General features: G+C 39.5%; 1 protein-coding gene across 2 annotated transcripts in view; it reads left to right on the plus strand.

Annotated features, from left to right (window-relative positions):
* Window positions 1-21,432, plus strand: part of PCDH15 (protocadherin related 15) — a 1,406,570-nt gene that overhangs the window by 165,035 nt on the left and 1,220,103 nt on the right. For both annotated transcript variants that reach the window (XM_050959272.1, XM_050959271.1), the window contains exon 3: window positions 12,228-12,457. The gene's annotated coding sequence lies outside the window, so the exon portion shown is untranslated. The remainder of the gene's footprint in view (window positions 1-12,227; window positions 12,458-21,432) is intronic.

Raw genomic sequence — 21,432 nt, forward strand, 5'->3', positions numbered from 1 at the left:
AAAAAGAATTCATAATGGCCACACTCATGTGCCTTTTAGCAAACAATGAAGGGATCAATTTTACATACCCTGATGCTCAGGAAAAAGGAAGCTTTCATTTTCATGTCCAAGTATATGGATATAGACTAGTATGAAGTAGAGTTAGTATATTATGTACAGGGGGAAAGGCTGCTTGCCAACAGGGGCTCAGAAATCCACCGCCCCTTGGCAGAACCTTAGCACTGAAGTAATTCAATGAGTTAGACAATGATCGTGCTACACATTTGGCAACGAGGACCACATTTGCAATTACTTTATGAATGTGATGAGTGATTAAATATAAACTAATCTGTACTCAAACAATAACTCCTGTAGGAATTCTTGGATATGCTAAGGTGAAACTCAGCTGTTTTTCAAGGAAGGATGCTAAGTTTCCCCCTTCTCATTTCCTTGTAACTCAAATACTCAGAAACTATTGAGCCATTCACTCTCCTTCATGATTGTTCATTTGAGTATTTAAAGTCTCAGGCATAGATCCTCACCTGTGCCAAGATAAATTTAGTTCAGCAGAGGAAGAGACCATCAGGGAGTAAGGTAAGTCTCAGTTTCATGGTGCATTCACTCTAGCCTTTGCATGTTGGTGTAAATTAGAGTAGGTTGGTCTAAATTAGAGCATTTTAATATCTCCTTCAATTTCTACCAACTGGTTATGGTGTCTATGGACTAGACATCAGTTGTGAATCCCTTCCTGCCCCCAACCTTTCCTCTCCTCTTATGTCCACCTTCCTCCTTTGTCTGAGCAGGGGAGGCAGCTGGACTAGAACTCTGATGCAAAACTTTCCACCTGCTGAGGGCACTGCTATGCCAGGGGAATTCTCAGCTGGCCAGTCAGAGCCAGACTGTGGCCGCAACAGGAGGGAAGAATCTGAGCCTTAGTCTTTGTTTGCTCAATGCAAGAGCTGAATTTGAGACTTAACTTACTCTCTGATGGTACCTTCCTCTGCTGAATTTCGATGGCTTTTTGTTTTTGTTCTTGGTTACTCATTTAAAAACAATTTTCAAACAAAATCAAAAATATTTGCAGAAAACTTTCATTTAGGAAAAAAGGCATTTTTTGTTTCACACACAGACATTTCAATTGGAAACTTTTGACAAGTTCTATCCACTTTCTTGGATGGAGAACAAGCTGAAAGGGAAAGTGATATGGCAATTTCCACCTGTAAGGAGGCTGGCAGTGATTAGAACCATGACTGCACCACTCCTTCCACATCAAGTGTGGTGGGGTGGGGAGCGCACAGGGGACAAAGGGAGTGAGAAGAAAGGGAGAGAGCAGAATTCCTTCCTGATACTAAGAGTTTGGCAGAGTTTCACTGTGACACTGCTACTGCCATGAGCTGGTAAAATCTTGTTATAGGTTGAGTTAAAATCCTATTGGGGCTGGTAGGTGTAAATTCACCCTTTAGCATAACTGAAGGCATAAGTCTCATTGAAGACAAAAAGATGTGTGCCCAGGACCCTTTTGGCTGAGTTTTGTTTTGAGTAGAAGTGTGCATCTGTGTGAAGAGAGAGCTCACAGAAATTGAGAGATGTGGCCTGAAGAATCAGCTAAAAGTCTATGGCTGACTCGGGAAGAAACTGGGGAAAGGCTTTTGGGTCTGAAGTTCAGGTTGCAGAGAGTGCTTTTGTTGCTGTGAGCAAAGGAAGGGGTTTGCTGCTTCATTCCTTCTGTGTTCAGAGACACAGGACTTAGTACATTTTTTGTAAGTAAACAAAGTAGCATCATAGACATACCTCACAGCCACTAATTTCTATTCCCAGCTAGAACTCCTGCTGTCACGGAGTTTTGGGGGATATAAGGCCCTGCACCCTCGGCTTCCTGTAATTCACCATGACTCTCAGCCAGATAGTAGAACAGACGGTTTATTAGACGACAGAAACACAGTCCAAACCAGAGCTTGTAGGCATAAACAGGACCCCTTAGTCAGGTCCTTTCGGGGGTAGGGAGCTTAGACTCCAACCTTGGGGTTCCCTACAATTCCCCAGCCAGCCCAAGACAGAAAAACCGCCTCCAGCAGTCTCATTCCTCCCCCTGGCTCCTCCTCCAGCCTTTGTCCAGTTTCCCGGGCAAAGGTGTTACCTGGCCCAAACCACCTCCCGGCTCGGGTTACAGGCTCAGGTATCATCCCTCAAGCAAAGTCATCCCCTGCTATCCCATCCCCCATGCAGACAGTCCCAGTAAAACTAGATGACATTCCCAGGTCAGTCCGCTCTGCTCCCTACTGCATCACACCCACAGGATCCCAAACTTTGACTAACCACTCAGATCAGAAACAGACAACTATACCACCATTTGAAATGCAGGGACAGCTTCTTTTTGCACTTGTAATTTCAAAAAAATCACTCATTGAAATCACTCCAGCAATTATGAGTGATTTTGAATAGGAGGGAAGAGGGTAAAGTAAGAGGACTAATTGCAGTATTTTTTTTTAAATACATTAAATTTTAATCATATAGGTGGTCTCTGTTTCATTACAAGTAAGAGATGCAGCAGGCAGGTGGAGCTGTAAAAGTTCTTTATGATGAGTGGTTAGTGTTACATGTTGAGGCTCTAAAGTCTTCTGTGCGATCAGTCTGGGCCTATGCTGAGCACCTAGTGCTACATCAAACTAAGGAGCATCACTAGCTGCTTGTAGATCTCAGCATTCCTATGATGACTAGAAAGATGAGACCGAATGTACCTCTTGCCCCAAAGAGCACAGAAATCCAGGACTTCCTGAGAGGACTACACAGACGCATGGAGCGTGGCGTCTATAGTGGACTTGTGCCATGAGCTGAGTCACAAACATATATAGGCCCTTGTATGTGTTCCTCCCACACTCCTGTTTAAAGCCTGGATCTAATCAAGATGACCCTAGAGCAGTGGAGAGCGCACAGGTAACCAATGAAGCCAATCCAGGTGTGAAGAAAGGCAGTGTGGAATAGCAGTTCGTGAACTAGATAAAGTGATGTATTACTTGGAAAGAGGGCTGTGTTCACACATACTTCATAGTGGCATGACTCATTCCTAAATAGTTATGTCACTTCCAAAATGGATTAATCTTAATAGGGTAATAAAAAGATTAAAAAAGAAGAATTTGTGTGTGGATACAAAGCAGTTTAGGCTGAAAAAACTAAATATACTGGGTGAGGCGGGAGGGAACCCTTTCCTGTGTAGACAAGGCCTAAGTACCTTCTGAAACCCAACCATCTTTCTGCAGTTCCTCTCCTCATATTACACTTTCTGGTCTCTGTGGTGATGGATAACCTTTGAAACACAGTTTTTGAAAATATGGGAGAAGCTCAATAGAAAAATTGGAAGAAATTATTAACGAAATTAATTTGAAAATATGTAAAATGGAACAACTTAGTGTATGCAGTCATGTGCTGAAGAGTTAATTATTTGAGGTAACTTTGTTTCAGAGGAAAAACAGCATCTTTCCAGGAAAAAAATGGCTCCAGTAATTTAATCTGTGGCAGGTAACTATCTAGAGTTAAATAGTTCATGATATGCTTTTTGTATTAAGCACTCTGCCATCAAGGCGTTTCAACTGAGATGTCAAAAGGAAAAGTACAAGAAGAGAAAATGGCTTAATTAGCAGTTAATTTAAAGTAACTAAAGTGTATTAGGCCCAGTCAAATTAACTATTTTATTTTTGTTACTTGTGTGATTACTAACAACAAGCATGAGTCATTTAAAAGCCAATCTGCTGGGTATAGTACGTGCTGTTTTATAGTATCTTTTCTTTGGCAGCACGAACATTTACCCATAAATGTTTCACATCTGTTCTTTGTAATTTAGTGATTATGTGGAGGCTTCTGTGTCTTCCTTTTGTTTATTTTAAAAGAACAATGGGAAGCTTCATTTACATGATTTTAAATTGATGGCCCTGATTTTTGTTGAAGTTTGAGGAACCAGAGTTCTTTGTTCTTGGCAGATCTTCATAAATGAACATAACCTAGTAAAGGATGGAAAACCTGAAAGTTTGGGAAAATCAGTAACTTACTCTTAGAATTGGCCAAGCTCTGTAGAACAAAGTTTGCAAACATGCAATTGATTGAGCAGAACGGCTATATAAAATTAATGTTCAGATTTGTTTTGTTGACTTTTTGTGAACACCCACTCTGCCAGGTTTTTATTTGCACAAATATTTAGGGAGTAACTTTTTTTAAATACAAATATCCATATTCACATCCAAAGATGGGTATTTGTATCCTGACAAGAATATTTGCTTTTCAGTATTTGTTGCTATCTACTCATAATTTATTAATTTCTGATTTAAAACTATTTAGAAGTTGGAATTATGATAGTATTTTAATATATTAATATGGGAGACCACCAGATACTAATGTAACCATAAATTTCTTTAAATCCTAAGGCCAAATGGTATTTTATACAACTACTCTATACATGCCTAACAGCCTAAAAATTAAGCAGTCAGTATACCCGGTACAGTAACAAAGTATTCATTGGCATGTGGTCAGTATACTTACAAATAGGCCAGATCTAGGGAAAACCATCTCATCTTGACGTGCCCCAAAATCAAGTAGGGTCTGACAAAGAACCTTCAAATTGATAGTTCTTTTTATACACTTCAACTAACCTGCTAGCTTTAGCAAAAGCCCAGCTTGAAGCAAATTATCCTTGCTACTTTCCTTCCTCCAAGGCCGCCTTGTCTTATTCCCACCCCACCCCCGGTTACCAGCAGAACAATGGGAAGGTTTATGCTTGTTTCCTTTAAGACAGCTTTCCTTTGTCTTATTACTGAGCTTTTCACTGTATCGGTTACCTTTTCAAACAGTACACCTCTCCCACACTGTAAGTAATAAGTAATATTACTCTCACTGCTGCCTTTTACTTGCTGACTGGGGGCTTTTCTGTACAAGCTACAAACCAAAAGGCAGATATATTAGTTTTCTTAACCATACCTAAGCAATCTTGAAATCTTAATTTCACAATAATCCCTACAGACATTCAGTCGGGAGCAAAACCAGTACCATGTGACTTAAGTGACCAGTTGTGTGTAATTATTGACTAGCAAATCATCAAAGTGAACAAGTTATCCAATGTGCTCCACTTGTAATGATCTTTCAAGCACTATGCAAGATGAATTTTATTGTGGCTTTTAATAGAGAAACACTCAGAGAGATCAGCCAGGGTTGAGCTCCAAACATCTAGAAAGACTACTTGAAAGAGTTTACAATCTAAAAAGATAAACCAGGAGGGAGGTGGGCGCAACAAATACAATGTATCCAAAGGAAGGATAATCTTTTGCTTTCAAGACACTAGACTGTAATAAGGTTGCCAACTTTCTGACTGCAGAAAACCGAACACTCTTGCCCCATCCTTTTTCCCAAGGCCCCACCCCACCCCTTTTTAATGAGATTGCAAGTTTGATTGATAAAGGTAATATGTTGACGTAATAAATCTGTGCTTCTGGAAAATATTTTAACTTTGTTCTGTATATCATTATGATTTAAATAATCTAGAATGTTATGAAATGAATGACACATTACATGGATTAAAAAGGGGCTAATCGATATGTCAAAAAATGTAATTGTAAACCGGAAATCATCATGGAGTGGTGTTTCTAGTGAAGTCACAAGATTTGATTCTTGGCCCTATGCTTTTTAATAATTTTACCAACCTCCTGGAAGAAAACATAAAATCAGTATTAAGGTTTGCAGATTATACAAAGATTGAGAAAGTGGTAAATAATGAAGAGAATAGGCCACTGTTAAAGAGTTATCTGGATCACTTGGTAAGCTGGGCAAAAGCAAACAGTATGCATTGCAGTGCCAAATGTAACAAAATCATACATCTAGAAATAAAGAGTTTGCGAGGGCCTGCTTACACAATGGGACAATCTACCCGAGGAAACAGTGACTCTAAAAGATTTGGGAGTCATGGCGGATAAGCCCAGTGCAAACCTATGGTTAAAAGTGCTAATGCAATCCTTAGATGTACAAATGGGAATAACAAGTAGGAGCAGGAAGGTTATATTCTGTACTGGTGTGAGTGATGCTGGAACACTATGTCTAGTTCTGGTGTCCATAATTCAAGTAGGATATTCATAAATTGGACAGGGTTCAGAGAAGAGCCTCAAGCATGATTAATGGATTGCAAAACATACCTTCTCTATCACTGAAAATTATTAAACTAAAATTGGATTATTTTCCCAAAAAGATATGCATTTATGCAAATAGGGAAATTTTACGGCCTGTATTATACAGGAGGTGAGAGCAGATGATCACATTGGTTCCTTCTGTCTTCATAATCTATTAATCTGTGATGTTGTTTTTAGGCACATATGCATATTAGATATACAGTGCACATACTTCTACCTTTTCTATTCAAGATATTTTATTTATTTTATACCTAATTTGACATTTGGCTGCAAAGAATAAATTTGCTTAGTTACTGCTCAGTATCCTATGAGAACTATGTCTGGAAGCACATTTGAAGCAGTCACATTTCTAGCAAGAATAGCAGGTATTATAAGACCATTGCATAGTCTGATAAAATCATTTTCTTAAGAAAATGCATATTAAAAATTATTTGTAATATAGGGATTTTTAATGCTATAAATTCTGTCTATGCAGAAAGTATACAAAACTTGAAACTTCTCTGTTGAATAGATTTGTTGTAATTAATGTTGGGAGAAATGCCAGAAAACAACAAATGAATTGAAACCTCTTTTTGAATCTGAAATATATTCTGCACCAGATACAAGATTCCTTATAGACACAAAAAAGTTGCTCAGAGATATTTTGAAGTTTTCTCAGACTAGTGGGTAATCCTGATACAGGATTCTGATGTCTTACAGGTGAGGTGTACAATTGCTGAAATCAGTCCTCCATCAGGAACCAGACAGGTTCAATATGGATGAAGTGTTTATCACTCTCGAGACCCTAAAAAGAAGTCAAGTAGAACTTACTCTGCTGGTTGATGGAGAGGCCACAGTTTAACTACCAAGTTAAATAAGTGAAACATAGCCTTGTGTTCCTTGAAGGAAGCCTTACTGTGAGGGAGAGGGGGCATAAGAGAATCCAATAAGGTTCAGTGTCTGAAATATAGGGTTATCTGTATGTTGAAGAGGAAGTTGTGTACAAATCTCAGTGTTAAATAACCTTTATTCCAGCCCCATCAGTTCATAGAACATGACCTTAAAACCTCATTCTGCTCTGTACAGCATTACCCGGGTTGAAATCCTGCAGGGAAGGTGTCATTGTCCTTCCTATCTACTAAGGTAGATCTTCCACTATTAGAGATATTCTCTGCAACCTGGTGTGTCTTTGAAGTCAAAAGCTTTTGCCTGTTCTGTTCCTAGTAAATCATTGTAATGTTCTTTTTCTAAGATGGCAGTGAACTTGGATTTTTTCCTAAAATTGGAGAAGTTTTCACAACCTTTTTACCCTTAAATTTAAACCCTCTTATCTTTGATAGGGCTTGAGAAAATGGCTGAAGGAATTTCTTTATTATGATTGAATCCTATGATTCATATGAGATATGGGAGACCTGTGTTCAAATTCCATTCCACTTGACTCAAATCCCACAGGTAGAGTGGAGTCTCCAATACTCCAGGTGAGTTCTCTAACCATGAGGCTATAGGGCATAAATTGTGTGGTGGCAGTGGCACCTCCTCCAGTTCCATGAATTTAACTTGAGGGGAAAAAATGTCTTTTGGCCAAACTAGTAAATGAATTTGGCACAAATTTTGCAAATAGTTTGCAAAACTGCATTTTTTTGTCAAATAAACTATGTCAAAATAACTTCACTCCGCTCTTGTGGGGCAGTAGTGCCCCATATTTCTTCTGTGTAGCAGAGAACTTTTACAGTAGGGGTGGTGCAGTTGTAAGGGGAGGTGTAGCACCAGCAAGGCCAGTGGTAATGACAAAGCTGGACCAGGATTCAACTGTATGAGCCCTGATCTCTGGGAGTTGGATTCATGGGTCTGAAACAGCAGTTCCAGAGAGAGAGTTCCTTTGAAAGAATCAGGGGCCTCCAGGCTCTTCCTGTCTGGGGCTGCTGTGGAGTCTGCAGCATTATTAATATGATTAATACAGATTTTTTCCTTATTTTAGATAACTCATTTTCTTCCCTCCCTTCCATCCCCTCTCCCCGCCCACTTCCCTCACCACAATGTATGGGCTTTTTCACCCTCCTACTTCAGAGGATTCTGACGTTCCTGATATCAAACAGACCATCCTGTGGTCAGTGAATAATATTTCAAGAGTCATAAATCCAAGTGTTTTACCTTCACCTTGTACTTATACTTAAGTTTCACTAGGACTTAAAGGCACCCAAATGTCTGGTAAAATTATTTATTTTTGCTGAGTTCAATACACTATCACTGTGTCAGAGCAACTGATACTGTGGTGAAGACCCAACAGTAGAAAACTAAAACATGCAAATGAGGTAGTACATATTAATTGAATAATGTAAATTGAGAGTTTCCCTCCCTTGTGTAAATTCTAGAGACTTCTGGACCTTTGGCCTTAACAGATATGTTCTTGTCAGAGACTATTTCTTTTCCTTTCTTGCCAAGCGTAGCTTTCTGCTTCTTCCATCCACTGCACTCCAGGACATTGTAGTCTGCTTCCCTGCATAGTCAGTGGTCTTAGGCAGAGGTAGGAGGAGGAGAGAAGGATTCTTAGAGGTTCAGAGAGGGTATTGGAGTGAGTGGGAGCAGGGAACAAAAACTTCTAAACAGAAATCTCTTCATAAAGCAGCCCCGCTCCCCCTCCCCATCTCTCCTCACTGCCAGGGAAGAAGCAGCAGCAAATGGCGGTAAGAAGAAAAGTGTATCTATGGGCAGGTCCAGACTAGAGCTTTAAATCGATTTAAATAGCTTTAAATCGATTTAAAGCTGTAACCGTCCACACTACAAGGCACTTAAAATCGATTTTAAGGGGTCTTAAAATCGATTTCTGTACTCCAGCTAAACGAAAGGAGTAACCCTAAAATCGATATTACTAAATCGATTTAGGGTTAGTGTGGACGGATATCGAAGTTATTGGTCCTATTCTTTTACTGAGCTACCCAGAGTGCACTGCTCCGGAAATCGATGGTACCCTGGGACCATGGACGCACACCACCGAAGTAATGTGCCCTAGTGTGGACGCGTAAAATCGATTTTATAAAACCTGTTTTATAAAATCGATTTTACTAATATCGATTTAAAGCTGTAGTGTGGACGTAGGCTATATATGTGTTTGTTTAGAGAAAGAGAATACCCAGAATCCCACATATGTGGATGAAGTGACTTCATGACCTCCCTAATTTTCATATATTCAGGTTATTCCAAGGAGACCCTTACAGATTCCTTTATCAGCAGCAATATTGACAATGTCTTTACTGCTCCTAATTGTCCTTGCTCATTTTGTTTTTCTTCTTGTAAGCCAATTTAACGAAGCAGTTTAATAGCCCTGCCATTTTAGAATCATCATTGTTTTTATCACTCTCCTCATTTATTTAATGGATCTTTCTTGCTCTCTAGTATTGTTTTTTTTCTTTTCTGACATATTTGTAAAAAGTTCTTATTTATCTTAAAATCTTTTATTAATGTTAACTTACTTGTACTGTGAAAGATTGCCAGAGATGTTAAGAAACAGCAGTCTAAATGTCATTTGCCTGGAGAAAAAGCTTTGTGCATTTTGTGGTAGCTTTTTCACAGTTCTCAAGCCGGAGAGGTTGTCACTGATGAACACTTTGTAAGGAACAGATTTCATATTTTTGTTTTTGTATGGCATTTACTACACTTGAATGATATGTGTACAACATACAGAAATGACATTCAAATAATGTTTTGAGGTTAAAAAGCAAGCACTCAAAGGTTAGCAAATGCCAGATTTATAGTTTGCTATGCAATCTTAATTTTAGTCTTGTGTGTTGAACCTGTATACTGAATGAGGTAGGGGTCTTGTGGAAAAAAAAAAAGGGATCAACTAACTAAAGATTATATTATAATGTCTGTGCACAAGGGGACTGAATTAAGGTTGAATGGGCAACTGTGAATCTAGCTTTCACTTTTAAGACTTTGCATCCTATTCTAACATATTGGTCTCTCCTCTCGCTATCCTGTGTTTTTTAATCATAAAAGTAAAAACAATTATGTTATGTGTTGGTAACTAAATTGGAAGCAGGATCAAGCTTCAAGTGATCTCTCCTTTCCTTTTTTCTAGCTCCATGATCATTGGAATGCAAAGCATTTAATGTACTGTCTAGAAGCACGATATTTCTTTCTCAAAATGACTTCAATTTCCCATACCTTAAAATTCAGTTAAAAGGGTACAACTATATTTCAACACAATACAACTGTTTTAACAACTGGATTACTAGTGTCCTAAATGTCCAAATTCATTCTTATGCCTATGAATTCAATTAATTGGGTAGCTGCATTATAGTATTACCTTGACTTTTAATATCTCAGTCCAGAAATCTCTTTAAAGTGGTATACAAGTCTGTTTCAGGCTGTTCTTTGTGTATTTATAAAACATTGGTACCAATCAATTTGGTTTTCATTGAGGAAGCATGGGAAAAAGGAACTGTAACTGGGGAAAATGCATCTGATTTGCCCCATGTGTTTTAAGACTGGGTGCAGCGGATATTAGGTTATTCCTCAGCTTGCTGTGGCTCTTCACAGCTCAACATGGAATTCGCTAAGGCAGTCTGACCCACCTATTTATATTCTAAAGTCTTTGAGGCAGGGACTGTCTCTTACTTGGTGTGTACAGTACCTAGCACAGTGAAGGTTTGGTTTCAGCTGACTTCCCGATTCACTATCATAACATAAATAATAATAATAATAATTAATAATTTATTATTTCATGTACTTGACATATTTTAGGAAAAGTGTGCATTTTAAAATATCTCACAATTATCCCTGGAAAACACCAGGGATTAATTTATTCCAACATATTTATATTAACTTGCATACTAAAAGTGCCCTTCATTACCTCCTGCATTAAAAACTGTATGGGTGAGATTTGATTTTCATTTGGTAGTTTGCTTTGCAAAGTGATAATGATAGATGCTTGTTATAGATCTGGCTGGAAAATGAATCTTTTTCCTATGGAAAACATTGATGAAAAGGGAGGATGGGAAGAGAGAAAAATCACAAATTGAAATACTTTGATTTGGAAATACCATTGTAGTGGAGAATGAGGAAACTGAACTACAACTATCATGAGGCACCATGATGAGATATCAAAATCTTAATATTGTGGAGTTTGGATTAAATTATTCAGATGTCAGAAATTTGGTCTATGTGAAAACAGAAAAATTCTGCAAAAAATAAAAACTTTTCATGAAAATTCTCACTTCCTTTCTACAATTTTTTATCAAAAAGCAGACTCAATCAAAAATTTTTGACTACCCTAATTCATATTTTTTGAAACATTAATATTGGTTTTCTTAAAACAATCCCAAGATTTGAACAAAATATTGCTTGTGTTCATTGTGGATGTTTCCCCAATGTTAATGTGATTTCTGCTTTGTAACAACATTTTCTCTACCTTATTTTATTTTTAAAAAAGTAGTTGAAGGTTGAATTTTTACTCTGACCAGTTGTTGTTGTTTCAAGGAGCCTTCCCCTTGTGTTTCTTACTTATTAATACAAGTCATTAGATATTTATGCAATATGGGTTAGGGTTAATCAAAGGCATATAGCATAGGTATTTCTTCTTTCAATCTATAGTGAATGAAACATTTTTGACTTTTGAAATATAATGTTAATTATCAAATATCTCTATAGAAAAATTGCACATATTTTCATAAATTTACTGCTAGTAGGGCTTTCAAGTGGTCAGGATGTATATAAGAGATTTAAAAAAAAAGGAGAAAATGAATTTTGGTCATCGGAGAAAAGATTTCTCCTAGTAATTCATTCTAACAATGTGGTATTAAAAACTGCCCTGCCTGTCATATGAATTTGCTGGTTTAACTTCAAACCTGCTAGTTCTTATTTCATACTGTGATTTCTGTCTTTTCTGAACCCCTTCAAACCACCTTCCACTGGAGGTCCTGACTGTAGATTATTTTATTTCTTTATTACCAGCCGCAAAGTGCTCTATGTAATCATTATGTTTTGAATTTGATGTTTTATTCTGGCATTGCTGCATCTGTCAGATGCTGCCAAGCTATGTATTGAGATTTCCTCTCCATGTTGCTTTTCCATGCCATGACTGAGTCAACTCTTCTTTTCACAGAGTTTGTCATTCATTGGTTGGCTCATAATCAGTGCTGCCAAGTGATATGAAAAGTACTGGGAAGAGGGAATACAAGAAGTGAGCTGCATCCACAGAGGTGTGTTTGATAAAAGGCTCTGCTAGCACGCCAGGATTCAGGAATTCCCAAAAGAAAGTTTTTGTTCAGAAAAACAGAGTGGGAGTACAGTGCACTCAGCTTCGTTGGAAACTGTCTCCACCTGCAACTAAAAAGGTGAGAAATTTCTGGTTTTTTTCTCTTCATTGAACTTTGAGAGAGACATGGGAAAGACTTTAAGGTCCTTTATTTGGTGGGTTTGGTTGAGTTGTGTATCTTTGCTACATTTTATAAAATTGCCTTAACATCACATACATTAATTTGCTGCTAAATTGAGTCAATAACAAATAGACAAGTGAAAGATAGGTATTGCCTTGGGGCAATTCCAAGTAGACAGGCTTCCTCATCACAAAAAAATGTAACTAAGGTTATCACTAATTGACACTTTGATGGCGAGAACTGAAGGGACATGGATCCTGAGTGAAATACACCCCAAATGGATTTAGACTGTTCTGACATTAGACAGCTCTTTAATCTAGCAGAAGAAGGCATAACAAGATCTCTTGGTTGGAGGCCAAACCTAGGGGGAAAAAACAACAACAGACTAGGCAGAAGCAGCTTGCCTAAGAACACAGGGGATTCCCCATCACTTGGTGTCTTTAAATCATGACTGGCCATCTTGCTAAAAGATGTGCTCAAACAGAAGTTATGAATTAATGCAGAGAATACTAAGTGAGGTCCTTTGACCTGTGTTATGTAGCAGGTCAGACTAGGTGATGATAATGGTCCCTTCTGACCTTAAATTCTATGAATATGAAGCCAATAGAGAGTTGCTGGAGTGTAAAATGTTTACTGGAAACTAGGAAGGGAAAGGAGGAATTTGAAGAGCAAATAGATATATAAAAGCAAGTACCAAAGAATGTAATATTAGCTATTTTAAGTATGTCAGAAACAACACCCTCCTGCTGGCATCTTATCTGAGAGGGAGAAGTGGTAACTGGCAGTGAGAAAAGGCACAGCCCATTAGAAAGGTACTCTCGGGATGAATGAGTTGGTCAGATCAGAAATGGCTCCTTCCAAGAGTTCTGGTCTGGCTCCTTAATCTCATTGGCCAAATACGCTTCTTCCTCCACAGTCCCTTCCTCCACGTCATATGGGAATTAGCGACAAAGAGTCCTGTGGCATCTTATAGACTAACAGAAGTATTGGAGCATAAGCTTTTGTGGGTGAACACCCGGTTCTTCAGATGCATGTGTCAGATATAGACTAACACGGCTACCCCTCTGATTTGGGAATTAGACAGTCTTTAAGGCACTTAGCATTTAGAGGAGTAGCTAATTTGTTAAAGGTTAAGTATAAGCAGTAAGTGGTAGAGCAGTTGTCTGAAAAATTGGTGACCCTCTTCCATATAAAAGACAGATTTTTTTTTGTAAAAGATGGGTATCTCACTGGTATTCTGGATTGTACATACTGAACCTTTACTCATAATATCATCATACGTAATGGAGCAGATTGCCAGTAAAGATCAAAAGCATGGAAGTCAGGATGTACATCAGGACAGACTGACACAGCGAATCCATGTTAATATAGCTAAGAGTAACATTTCTGAAATCATAAATATATCTGAGATTGGCAATCTGCGATTGCGGGCAGCTGGCAAAATGAATTCTGACAAACTCTGTCTTCAAATTAATCCCTTTCCACATCTAGTGTTAGCTGGTATTTCTTGTCACTGACTTAACCCTGCCCTCATACTAGGACACAACCAAGGAGAGAACTCAACACGTTTTACAACTGTTCTGTTGCTTTCCATTATGTAGGTTAATAACACATTGTAGTAATCAAGCTGTCATTGATTTTAGCAGCAGTAGAACCACAGCAGCTCTTAAATATGAAACAGGGCTTTAAATGTAAACTTAGGAAGTTGATTTTGATGCCTATCAGTCCAATAACTTGACATGTATTATTTAGGCAATATGTCTCTTGGGTTTGTTTGACCTGTAGCACAGTCTGGTAAAGAAGTTAAGTAAGGTTGACCTATCTTGTACTGAGATTAACCTGTTTAATAGGTAAGTCTTAACATTAGAAGTATTGGACTACAGGGACAGGCTAAGGAAATGGACAGAGTTAACATAGCTGGGTTTGGTTTTAAGACAATATTCTGTTAAATTCAAAACTAACATATATTAGGGCAGTACATATTGGGGAGAGGGGTTACATTACAACAGGAAAAGAAAGCTGAAGTAATTCAATGAATTAGTTTTATAATGCAAAAATGATATCAATACAACAATAAGTTTCACAATTAACACATTTGAAAGTCAGGAAATTTTAAAATTAATTTTGAACTGGAAGTTTAAATCCTCCTCTCTGCATAAAATCACAGTTGTTATTGTTTATATTGCAATATTGCAACAATAACAAGGGTTCCAAATAAGGGCTGAATGCAGAGCAGGAGGTCACAGTTCCTGTCTTGCAGAATGTACTGTCTAGAACAGTGGTTCTCAACCAGTGGTCCAGGTCAGGTTTTAGGAGGTCTGCCAAGCATGGCTGGCATTAGACTAGCTAGAGACCTGGGCAGAAAGTTCAAGTCCTGCCACACAGATCTGCAGTCCGGGGTCCTGAGCCCCATCACCTGAGCCGAAGCCTGAGCAACTTAATTTCATGGTGCCTCCTCCTTGCTACTCCTTAAGACTGGCCCTGGCTTTTATATGCAGACATTCTTGTGGCACAGCTGGGCCATGGAATTTTTATACTACGTTGGACTCATAAAGAGAGATGTTGAGAACCTGTGGTCTAAAAAGACAAGGAAAGGGTGAGGGAAAAGGATAAAACACTAAAGTGATCCAAGTGGTGAAAGCTAAATGTTATGTTGGCTACTTTAACAAAAACAAACAAACCAACCTACCTCACCCCCACTCCTTCTATCAAATTGTTAATTTCTTTTTTTAATTTTATCTATTTTCTACATTTTTATTTAAATAGGATATATTTTCCCATCCATTATACTATATTCATACCACCAGTTTTAAATAATGTTAAAAATATGAATATCTTCTCACCCATAATCAGTGCAATATCCTCTGGATGCTAATCTCCAGCCTCTTGAATGACTGCTTATGGAGATCTTTAGGTTTTGCCAACAGAAATGAGGAAGGCATTGGAAAGTGGTTACAGCTCCTGTCCTACATGGCTGCCCTTGGGAGAGGCTTAGGGTGCTTGGAAAAAGTCTAGGATTTCAGGGACTTGGAGGGCCAGAAGTCTCTGAATTCTTAATACTCTCTGTAATTAAATTACTTGTTTTCACTGTTTCTCAGATTCCACATTAAAATGTGCAAAAATGAAGGCTCTAACAGTAACATTAAGTTGAGTGTGTTGTCCATTCTGCACAATATATGAGGCATGTTTTGATGCAACCAGTACAATATAAAGATTTACTATGAATCAAACATCTCTGCCAACTCTTTTGTGCTCCTAGGTCTACCGCCCTTGTATTCACCTACCAAAAGCCTCATTGTATCAGAACTTTCTAGGATAGGAAACCTGTGTCCATAGCCATTGACTGAGACCAAGTGGAGAATGTAAGTTCTAGGAACATTTTACCTGTCTGCTTTGTAGGCTGAGGATTTCATGCCCTTCAGGGCAGACTACTTGAAACACCCACAGAACAATACTTTACCTAGGGGGGAAAAAATAAAAAAACAAAAACAAAAGAAGTTGTTTAACTTACAAATACAAGAAAAACAAAACTGTTTCTTTTCCCTCTCTCCCCCTTCCAGCCCTTGAGGCAGGTCAGTCCTCCTGCATTTGGTGTTTCCTTCCTCCCAAGCCTCAAGGGAAGCACCTCACAGGTGGTTCTGTGAGTTTCTAATAGGACTATCAGTTTTCTGTAGGGATAGGCATTAGATCATACCTTCAGTCTGGCTTGCTTGGAGATGGTTTTTTTTTTTTTGTCTTACCCCCTTCACATTCCTTGAGTCTGAAATACAGATTACTGAGAAGTCACAGACCATCCGTCTCACTCACACTGAATAGGAATAGAAAATACAGCTTCTGTTGTGTGGGTAATCTGCTCTTTGATTTCATTTATTTTTGATCTAAGTATCAGGGACACCTAGAATGTTGAATGGGATCCCCTTTTTTTATTGTAGAAATCCGAATATATACAATGTGGCTGAATTAATTCTCAAGAATAACCGATCTAAACAGCAGCCTAATCAGTTTGACCTGTTCTTGGCCTCTTTGTGGCTTGTGCTTTACTGAGCAGTCTGGAGGGCGGGGGAGGGAACTGGACCACTATTTGACTAGTAATAATATCTAGCCAGATCTCAGTGATGCAGGCAAGGTCTGATGATATATCTGATCTTAGATTGTGAGTAGTGCCTGTTTTGCCAACAGACATTCTTGCAGGAGTGCTGGAACAAATTTTATAGCGGGGGTGCTGATGATGGAAACCAAATAATTTGGTGTTTATTTTTACTACTTCAAGCCAGGGGTGCGGAAGCACCTCCTGAAGCCCTAGTTCCAGCACCACTGCATTCTTGTGTTCCTCAGGAATTATTTGAAGCTATTATTTTGCTGCCCTGGATGTTTTATGCTGTGGTCAGTCCTAAGACCCACCACGTTTGTCTGTGTGTCTCTGGGTTGGCTTTCTTAGTCTTCTCAACCCAGTTAGAACTGCAATTGTGTAGGCTGGGTAGAGGTACTTGGTTTCAAGGTCCACTTAAAACTATACAAATCCACATCTTCCAGAATCTGTTTGTAGGGTTTGGAAGTGTGGCTTATTCTGATTGTTTAGATATTTGAGATGGTGTTCCTTTTTAAAGATATCATGGTTCTAAGACTGGACCTGAGTAAAGGAGTAGTTGGGGCATTGTTTGGGGGCTTTTTTCGATTTTGGTTCTTATGTAAGGGTATGTATGATTGGAGATCTGAAAGTGGGAAGAAGGATAGAAATTAGGATACTTGTTGTGGAGTTCTTCCTCATTCTTTTCATTGTGTTCCCTTTTTGATATCACAGACACCTAGTGTTTACTTCCCCCTCGCCCCTTGAAATATATTAACATGTAGACAAAGACATAAGACAATCTACAATATAGCAGTAAGTGTGTACCTGGATGAAGTCTGGGTAAACCTTTGATTTTTCATTGTTTAGAACACATGGATGAATAGAATAACTTGACTTATCTTTTTATTTAGTCTTAATACTTTATTTTTTAGTATTGACTTTTTTAGTGCCAGTCATAAAAGTTTTAGGGCTATGAGATAGGTGTTCCAGCAGGGTCTATTTGGATAGAATTATTGTTATTGTTCGTATTCATTTATTTGTAGAGCTATGTAAGTACAAATGATGCTGTAGAGATGGAGAGTTGTGCCAAACTAGTAAAATTATTCTACTCTCAAATAACTTGCATAGTAAGGCACAAGTCGGCACAGTGATAATACAATGGCGTGTATGGTGATGAAGACCACTGTTGTACACGATATATTTACAAGTATCAGAGGGGTAGCCGTGTTAGTCTGGATCTGTAAAAGCAGCAAAGAATCCTGTGGCACCTTATAGACTAACAGACGTTTTGGAGCATGAGCTTTCGTGGGTGAATACCCACTTCTTCAGATGCATGTGGTGGAAATATCCAGGGGCAGGTATATATATGCTAGCAAGCAAGCTAGAGATAACGAGGTCAGTTCAATCATGGAGGATGAGGCCCTGTTCTAGTAGTTGAGGTGTGAAAACCAAGAGAGGAGAAACTGGTTCTGTAGTTGGCAAGCCATTCACAGTCTTTGTTCAATCCTGAGCTGATGGTGTCAAATTTGCAGATGAACTGAAGCTCAGCAGTTTCTCTTTGAAGTCTGGTCCTGAAGTTTTTTTGCTGCAGGATGGCCACCTTAAGGTCTGCTATAGTGTGGCCAGGTAGGTTGAAGTGCTCTCCTACAGGTTTTTGTATATTGCCATTCCTAATGTCTGATTTGTGTCCATTTATTCTTTTCCATAGAGACTGTCCAGTTTGGCCGATGTACATAGCAGAGGGGCATTGCTGGCATATGATGGCGTATATTACATTGGTGGATGTGCAGGTGAATGAACCAGTGATGGTGTGGCTGATCTGGTTAGGTCCTGTGATGGTGTCGCTGGTGTAGATATGTGGGCAGAGCTGGCATCGAGGTTTGTTGCATGGATTGGTTCCTGAGCTAGAGTTATTATGGTGCGGTGTGCAGTTACTGGTGAGAATATGTTTCAGGTTGGCAGGTTGTCTGTGGGCAAGGACTGGCCTGCCACCCAAGGCCTGTGAAAGTGTGGGATCATTGTCCAGGATGGGTTGTAGATCCTTGATGATGCGTTGGAGGGGTTTTAGCTGGGGGCTGTATGTGATGGCCAGTGGAGTCCTGTTGGTTTCTTTCTTGGGTTTGTCTTGCAGTAGGAGGCTTCTGGGTACACGTCTGGCTCTGTTGATCTGTTTCCTTATTTCCTCGTGCGGGTATTGTAGTTTTGAGAACGCTTGGTGGAGATTTTGTAGGTGTTGGTCTCTGTCTGAGGGGTTAGAGCAGATGCGGTTGTACCTCAGTGCTTGGCTGTAGACAATGGATCGTGTGATGTGTCCGGGATGGAAGCTGGAGGCATGAAGGTAGGCATAGCGGTCGGTAGGTTTTCGATATAGGGTGGTGTTAATGTGACCATCACTTATTTACACCGTGGTGTCAAGAAAGTGGACCTCCCGTGTAGATTGGTCCAGGCTGAGGTTGATGGTGGGGTGGAAGCTGTTGAAATCGTGGTGGAATTTTTCCAGAGTCTCCTTCCCATGGGTCCAGATGATGAAGATGTCATCAAGGTAGCGTAGGTAGAGAAGGGGCGTGAGTGGACGAGAGCTGAGGAAGCGTTGTTCCAGGTCGGCTATAAAGATATTGGCATATTGTGGGGCCATGCGGGTGCCCATAGCAGTGCCACTGATCTGGAGATATATATTGTCATCAAATTTGAAATAGTTGTGTGTAAGTATAAAGGCACAGAGCTCAGCAGCCAGTTGTGCTGTGGCATCGTCAGGGATAGTGTTCCTGACAGCTTGTATTCCATCTGTGTGTGGGATGTTTGTGTAGAGAACCTCTACATCCATGGTGGCTAGGATGGTGTTTTCTGGGAGGTGACCAATGCATTGTAGTTTCCTCAGGAAATCAGTGGTGTCACGGAGATAGCTGGGAGTGCTGGTGGCATAGGGTCTGAGTAGAGAGTCCATATATCCAGACAGTCCTTCAGTGAGAGTGCCAATGCCCGAGATGATGGGGCGTCCAGGATTTCCAGGTTTGTGGATCTTGGGTAGTAGATAGAATAACCCTGGTCGGGGCTCTAGGGGTATGTTGATTTCTTCTGGTGTTAGTGTAGGGAGTGTCCTGAGTAGATGCTGTAGTTTCTTAGTGTATTCCTCAGTGGGATCTGAGGGAAGTGGCCTGTAGAATTTGGTATTGGAGAGTTGTCTGGCGGCCTCCTTTTGGTAGTCAGACCTGTTCATGATGACAACGGCACCTCCTTTATCAGCCTCTTTGATGATAATGTCAGGGTGGTTTCTGAGGCTGTGGATGGCATTGCGTTCTGCACGACTTAGGTTGTGAGGCAAGCGATGTTGTTGTTCCACGATTTCTGCCTGTGCACGCCGGCGGAAGCATTCAATGTATATTTACAGTTTGCTACTTGTTGATAATAATGGGAGTTTTTCTAATGAAAGTAAACTGGATCGCTAAATGCGAGCAGTATCAAACTCTGAAAAAGTTTGGGTATGGATCTGGGTCCTGATCTGAACATTGCCACTCTCCAATTTCAGTGTATCAGTGTAGCTAGGCAACTGATGTGCTGCAATTGCTGCTTATTATACTAGTTACACTGCTTCACTGCTCTCTTTTCTTTCCGACTCAAACACTAATTGTTTTACCCCGTTGTTGTCTCACATCATATGTTAAAACTGTTGAGGGCAGGGCCAATCTTTTATTCCTTTTTGTGTACAATGCCTAGTACAAGAGGACACAGATGCCTGATTCAAGTCTATTAGCATCACTGTCTGTAAGTGGCCCAGATGGTACCTAGTGCTTCTGTGGGATACTCTTCAGTACTCAGTAAATCCCATAGTCTGGTCTGCATTTTAATTTTTTCCCACCCTTTCTGTGGTGTTTCTAGATGATTTCTGAGGCTTGATATCCCAGCTGAATGCGAATATGTTAAACAACCACACTCCAGAAGTGAACTTGACTGTACTTCCCTCCCAAAAATAGTGGGCATCAGAGCTTATGCAATAGAATTCACATGCACACAAGGACAGGGAAGAGAGCAAAAATAGACTTATCTGCTGTTTCCTACCTGCCCAGACTCAAATTATCAGCTGGCTAGTGGAGGTTACTGCAACAGAAGCAATTTGAACTTCGAAAAATCTTCATTCTAGATGAATCTTACTTTATCTAAACCATTCACTTATCCCTAATTTAAATCTTAAATAAAAGCTTAACAGTCAGTTGAAACTTGCTCTGTATTTGAATAAAGGCCCCTTTCAATTCTGAAGCCAAATCCTGTTGAGGTAGGATCATGTGTAATTCGAGTTGCCAACACTCCAGGATTGCCCTGGAGTCTCCAGGAATTAAAGATTAATCTTTAATTAAATACTGTGATGTGATGAAACCTCCATGAATACATCCAACCAAAATTGTCAACCCTACCTTCAGTGCCCTTAGGTATGTTCAGGGCTGGCTCTAGGTTTTTTGCCGCCCCAAGCCAAAACAAAAAACAAAAAAAAAACCCTCCAGGAGCGCAACTGCCAAAGCAAGAAAAACAACAAAAAAGAAACCACTGGGATCATAACTGCCGAAGCAAAAAAAAAAAAAAAAGGTGACCAGAATGCCTCCCCTGAAATTATGCTGCCCCAAGCACGTGCTTGGTTTGCTGGTGCCTAGAGCCGGACCTAGGTATGTTATTGGAAAAGAGAGAGCAAGACCTGCATTAATGCAGCCTCCTGAATGCTGGTGATAATCCAGTTTGTAGTATTCCATTTTACTGGCACACAGATTACAACCTGCTATAGTTATAGATTTCTCCCCCTCTCCACAAAGCTGGCAACCACTTTCAAATTTACATACAATCTTCCTGGAAAATTCTTATTGCTCTAGTAATGGTG

Source organism: Gopherus flavomarginatus, chromosome 6 (assembly GCF_025201925.1).
Source record: "Gopherus flavomarginatus isolate rGopFla2 chromosome 6, rGopFla2.mat.asm, whole genome shotgun sequence".
NCBI lineage: Eukaryota > Metazoa > Chordata > Testudines > Testudinidae > Gopherus > Gopherus flavomarginatus.